This window comes from Lotus japonicus, chromosome 2 (genome assembly GCF_012489685.1).
Source record: "Lotus japonicus ecotype B-129 chromosome 2, LjGifu_v1.2".
NCBI lineage: Eukaryota > Viridiplantae > Streptophyta > Magnoliopsida > Fabales > Fabaceae > Lotus > Lotus japonicus.
In genome coordinates, this window is record NC_080042.1 from 3,367,088 (window position 1) to 3,373,585 (window position 6,498).

Sequence of the window (6,498 nt, forward strand, 5' to 3'; positions counted from 1 at the left end):
TTATTCTCATTTTTGAGGGATGGTGTTGCGAACACTTAACTTTTCCTGTGGACTGTACATATTGCCTACTGGCGCTACATTTTCTACTTCCTGTCACTGGAGGATACTCGTGACGTGGTTTGTTACTTACAGCGGGGGCTGTAAATATTAGTGTACATTAGTTCTGTTATCTTTTGTTGTCGAGTTTATTTCTTTCAGTCTTGATTATATTATCGAAAAAAAAATATTCACGTTTTTCCGCTTTAACTTTCTTTTTGGTTACTAAAGTGACGCTACCGAAATCGGGGTGTTACATTGTTAGTGATATCCAGCAGATTATATTTTTCATTTTCAAGACGTTTGACAGTTCACTCCAGCTTCTTACCATAGTCACACACTTCTTGCCATTTCTTGAATAACAGCTTGTATGTTTGAGCGAGTTCTTCTTCGGAAATTTCTCCATCACTGGACTCATTATCAAAATTGTATTTCACAGTAAGTCCCAAGACTTGATTTCCTGTTTTATCTCGCTCAGAATCTTCATCAGATCAAGTGACCATCATCTCCTTTCCTTGTTTCTTCAAAAACGTTGGACATTCTGCTTTGATCTGACCATACCCTTCAAATTCAAGACACTAGACCCCTCTGCCTTTGCTAGATTTCTCTTCATCCTTTCCTTTGCATTGAAAATCAAAGTTTCTGGTAATGTCGGGCGACTTGTTCTGAACATTTGTCCTTGACATTTTGTCAAAGCTTTGTTAAAATTTCTACCTAGAACTGCTATAGCTTCTGAAATACTTTCACCAGTATCCTTCTCACTCTGATCTTCATCTTCTTCAGTGTTAGACACAAACGCTACACATTTGTTCTTCTTATCAGATCTGTCATTGAGAGACATCTCAAATGTTAGAGACCCAATGAGTTCATCAACCTTGATGTTGCTGATGTCTTGAGCTTCTTCAATGACAGTAACTTTCATATCAAACTTCTTAGGTACAGACCTGAGGATTTTTCTTGCCAACCTTTCTTCAGAAATTTGTTCTCCTAACGCAAAGGATGTGTTGGCTAGATCACGCAAGCGTGTATGAAAGTCAGAGATGGATTCATATTCCTTCAATCTAAAATTTTCAAAATGGGTTGTGAGCAACTGAGGTCTTGACGTGCGAACTCTTGATGTGCCTTCATGAATAGTCTTGAGAATCTCCCAAGCCTCCTTAGCCACAGTACATGTGTTGATTAGCCTAAACATGTTCTTGTCTACCCCATTGAAAATAGCATTCAAGGATTTGGAGTTTCCAAGAGCTTCTACATCTTCTTCTTTCGTCCACTCTTCTTCGGGCTTCGATTCAGTTTTTGATGTTACTTCTTTAGTTACTACCACAGGATGTTTCCAACCTTTGACAATTGCTTTCCATTTTATGTTGTTCATAGATTTAAGAAAAGCAACCATACGAGCCTTCCAATAATCATAATTAGTTGTTACCATCCAATAAAGGTGGCCTAAGGAGTAATCCTCCTTCCTTAGTGTTGTCCATGAAACCATAATACATATTCCCTAGAGATCACCCAAATAGAATAGAGTGCCCTCTCTGATACCAATTGAAATTTTGGTTCACGCACAGGACAAATATTATAACAAATGTCTAAGACATCGTGCACAACGTACAACAAATAAATCACAAGTGCAGAACAGTATTAAACCAGCAAACACAATAAAGAAGAACACAGAGAATTGGTAACCCAGTTCGGTGCAATATCACCTACGTCTGGAGGGCTTCAGCCCGAGAAAGATAATCCACTATTGTAACACCTTGACTTTCGGAGCGTCACTTTAGTAACCAATTATAAACTAACAACGGAAAGTGCAGGTATTTTTTTTTTTAAAATGATAAAACAGTGTGAAAGACTTTCCCAACGAGGACTTAAATAAAGACTCCAGACATACCCCGATAAACTAGATATATATAAAACAGATACATCCCACGCTGTACAATGAACGTCACCAGAACCTGGCTGTGACAGAAAGTATGCCAAAAGGAAAGTGTACGCAACAGTGATCAAAGTAAGTGTAATAAATACAGTCCTCAAAATGTGAGAGAGTCAGCCCAAAACAGACTCCTCATACCTCCTATCGTCCGACTACTCTCTGTGATTCCCATACAGAGAACCACACAAAAGAAAAAGGTCGGGAACCTACCCTTTCCCAAAATGTACAACTGACTAATTAGAGCTATTGTTGTATATACACCCTAACCCAAGTCATGCAAAGAATCGGGTCTCCCAACCCTCTTCCTCCTCCTCTCTCGTGTAGTCGTCCTCCGTGTCTGAGTCCACATTAAGCACATTGACATCCACGTCAAGAATCTCCCTCCTCATTGTCTTCCGTGCCACCCTAGTCGAAACAGTTTCCAGATCGACTACGTCGGTAGCGATCTCCTCCTCGATCACACGAACCAAAGGCTGCACGCGGTATCCACGAGAGGAAGCAGACACCCCAAAACGAGTCGTGAGGACAGGCTCCTTCTTGGGCTCAACGAACCTAGAAGATGACGCAACGTCCGTTGGGTCCACAGCAACAGACGGTGTCGGTCCGGACGATGTAACATCCCGCCCTAAACCTCTATGCTTAAGTTGCAATTGTAATATTTATATGATTAAATGGAGAGATTATTTTAAGGTAGATTAATTAGGAGAATTATATTTTTAGATTATCAATTATACAATTCAGATTTAAGTATTAATATTTTAATACTTAGGTCCTTAATTTTATAATAGTAACTTGTCAAGGGCTGCAGCATGGAGATAGAACATTATTAAGGGGCCAAAACACAATTTTCAAACTCTCAACTCTATATTTTTTTTTATAGGCAAATGTTAGTGATTAGTAAGTTAGAAATTCCCTTCAAAGTTCCCTTCCAGGATTCGAACCCTAGACCTTCCCCTCCCCACCCTTATGTCCCCTAGCTCTTACCACTTGAGCTAACCCTCGGGGACAAACTCTCAACTCTATATAAATGGAGGCTTGGGCATCTTCACTTCAGAAGCCTCCCTACACTTCTGAAACTCTTCTCTCTCCCTCTCACGCGTTCTCTCCACTCTCTCTCTCCCTCACGTTCTCTCCCTCTCTCTCTCTCTCAAGCCTCCTTTCCTCTCCCTCACACCTCTCAAACCTTTCATCTAAACTCCAAAATAACTCGTCGATGATGCTTCTGGATCCCTAAATACCTGTTCTGGACAAAGAAAACGTGAGAAACAGAGCTGGAACGACGAGTTCATGAAGCTGTCCAAATTCCGGCGAAGAAACGAACTTGCAACTGCCCCTTTCTCTCAGCCCGTGGAGACCCAGCTTGGGAGACAACCACCATCGAGTTCATGAGGTTGAGACGAAGACGGCCCTGCCCTCCGTCTCCGCCTCCGCGCCGGCCGCCACCATCTTCTCCGGCGAGGTTCGCCGGAGAATGTCTCAGAATTTGGTAAAAATTACATATTCCGACTCTAATCGATGCTCTGAGTTCAAATATCATATTAGTTTTGTGAAATTCGAATTATTTCATCATAATCTGGACAGGTTTAGGAAAAAACGAAAATCCATTATTTCATGTTCTTTTCTTCATGATCAAGAGGTTCTGGACCATCCTCTTCGTTCCTGGGCATCTACTGATCATGATGGAGACTCTTGCTTGGTATTATATGAGGTAAACAGGTTCAGATTTGAAAAAGAGGGATGAACTTCATGTTCATCAACCTCTCGGCCTCTTCTCCTTCATTCACAAGGATGAAGAAGGAGCTTGGGCCTGAGGCTTTGAGGCTCTTGTGACTCTCTGATCATCATGGAAAGTGATGAATAATCCTCTGAATTGGTAGCTTGTGGAAGAAGCTTGATTATTAACCCTAAATAAGCTTAAAAATGGTTAATCTTGACATTAAATAACTTAATCTTGTGACTTGGTGGTGTGCAAGGGAAGCTTGGACAGGTGTGGAGAAGTATCATGGACTATGTGAGACCAATAATGAGACCATGGATTGATCATGAGAATTAATTGGATGGTCATGATCATAAAGACTTCAGTATTGGGCCAACTATATGACTATTAATTAACTAAAACTTGAACAATAAATATAAAAGATTTATGTTGATTGTGATTTGAAATTATTGCACATCAGGGCGGTCGACCTTTGGATTTTCTCTCAAGCATAGGTAAGGGGGAATACTAGCTGCAAGGCCATGAATGAATATATAAGATTTTCTGACAGGAGGATTGCTTGCTTCTAATCATATTTGATTGTGAAAATTGTTTGGCTATTGGATTGTTGTTTGTTTTGTGAATTTGTACAGGTTGTGTACATGTTTATTTTTGTTGCTATGTACTGCATTAGACATGTGTGTAGGTTATAATCTGAAGATTCAGATTGACAATGAAGGAGATATAATGACGGGTCCTTGAAGGCATTATTTGACAGGAACTAGGGAATGGTTATTTAGTGATCAACAGGGCATTGAAGATCTTTTTGAAGAAAAGCTTTTGCATATAGGGAAATGAATTTAGAAATTAATTAGGTGGAAATGGACTTAGCTAATTGCATGAATTGCTTATGCATATAACTATGATTTTTGTTGTTAATCACTAAATAACGGGTATTCTAGGTTATGGTTCGAGTGAGGACTTCTGAATGCCTTCATGAAGATTACTCAGAGTTGAGTAATGTGGGCCTTGTGTGGTCCTGAGGAGTGTGAGGGAGATGATTGACGAATATTGTATTATATGCCTACATGCATCATTTTTTTATGTAGGGGGGAATAAGGAGTAGGAACGTGCGGCAACTTCCATAGAGCCCCCGGAGTGCACCCGGCGTGGATGCCCGAGATACCTAAGGTAGCACTTCAGAGATGAGGTGACCTGGGGATGAACCAGTGGTGCAACTCAACACTAGTGCGTTGATTTTGGGTGCCCCTATCTTCCGGCTAGTGGAGTGGGAAGGCCATGAGAGGCTGTGTCATCCCGACTGTAAGCTGAAATGGTATTCATGACTCGGTAAAGAAAGTGGACCAGAGTTGGTGCCTATGTTCCCGAGTGACGTTCCGAAGTGAGATGGCTTTGTGTAGCCAATGGGCCCAGCATACATATGAGATCTTTATTGGACGTCGTGGTGGCATGCATTACATAACTGCATAATTGTTTTACTTGATTGATTTATAATTGTTTTTGCAGGTCTTAACTGTTTGTTGGTTGTTGTTGTGTGAACATGGTTGATTGACTGCTATGTGAATATGATTGATTGTCTGCCTTCTGCCTGACTAACTTATATATTTATTTATGTCTGAGTTGTTCTGTATCTCACCCTTACACCTTTTTTTAGATATCGACGCCTTACTCGGCCAGGATGGATCTCCATGTGCCGAATATCGTAGATGAGTTCGTGAGTCCCGATGGATGGAGTGTAACAATAACAGCTAGTAGGATTCAGCTGTGAGGAGATGGACCTGGAGTAGGACTGACACGACCATGACCAATCCTCTGCTAGATGACCCTACACCTTAGAAGACTTTCCCCTTAGACCTAAGATCAGACCTTGATGTTAACCTTTATGTATAATATGAAGTGAAGATGTTATCACTTGCTACTATGGGCGGTTTCATGTAATATAGCCCAAACCTTATGATGTATAATACTGAATAAATAAGCGAGTGATGTAATATAAGTGTGTGTTTCTCAAACCACGACGATGTTCCCACTTACGATATTATTTCCGCTATGTTTATTTCTTTTAGCGTCTTGAGAAAGAAAAGATAAGTCATGATGAGGTATGGGTTAGTCCTCGAAAAAAAAATAAGAAAAAAAAAAGAAAGAAAAAAATGGTGCAGCAAAAGTATTAGTGTAGAGAAGCGACGTATATTAACGTGGGAAATCTCTAAGCTATGTGCTTAGGGGTGGCCCATAGACGGTGTCTTAGCAACAACATCCATCTCGAAAAGACGACGACAATGATGACGATGGCGTAGGTGGTCGCAATCCAGAGCCAGGTCCAAAGCGAACCATCGGCGGCAGGTCAAAGGAAATAGTGTACTTCCGCAAAACTCCAGCAGTCAAATCTCAATGATTATCAATCAGGTCCTCCATCACACTTCCTCGGTATGTCGCTCGGTGGTTGGCGGGGTCCAAATCCCTTGCGGCAGGGTCAACTCTGTCAATCATCTCGTACCTGATTCCCCCGGATGTGCGAACCAATGTGAGCCACTCCCCCAGCGACATATGGCAGTTTGCGGACCGCCCAAACACAACGATACAAACAAGGCAAGGCGCGAGGGTCAACTCACATAATAGGGTAGATAATACAGAGATCAAGTAAAGCATATGTTTGATAAATGTTATCATGGCATATATATCAACAAATCCTCAATTTACTATAACAGCATGCATAAATCATCGATTCAGCGAAACACATTACGATGTTTATCAACATCAAATCATCAAACTCATAACGATGTTTATCAATATCAAATCTTCACATGAATGGTAT

At 40.9% G+C, this 6,498-nt stretch overlaps 1 long non-coding RNA gene across 1 annotated transcript; it reads left to right on the forward strand.

Moving 5' to 3' along the window:
* The first annotated feature begins 3,018 nt into the window (after nucleotides 1-3,018).
* On the forward strand, nucleotides 3,019-5,695 carry LOC130737422 (uncharacterized). The gene is made up of 2 exons (XR_009018679.1): nucleotides 3,019-3,452; nucleotides 5,338-5,695. It is a non-coding gene; the product is annotated as an uncharacterized LOC130737422 (long non-coding RNA).
* Nucleotides 5,696-6,498: the final 803 nt, after the last annotated feature.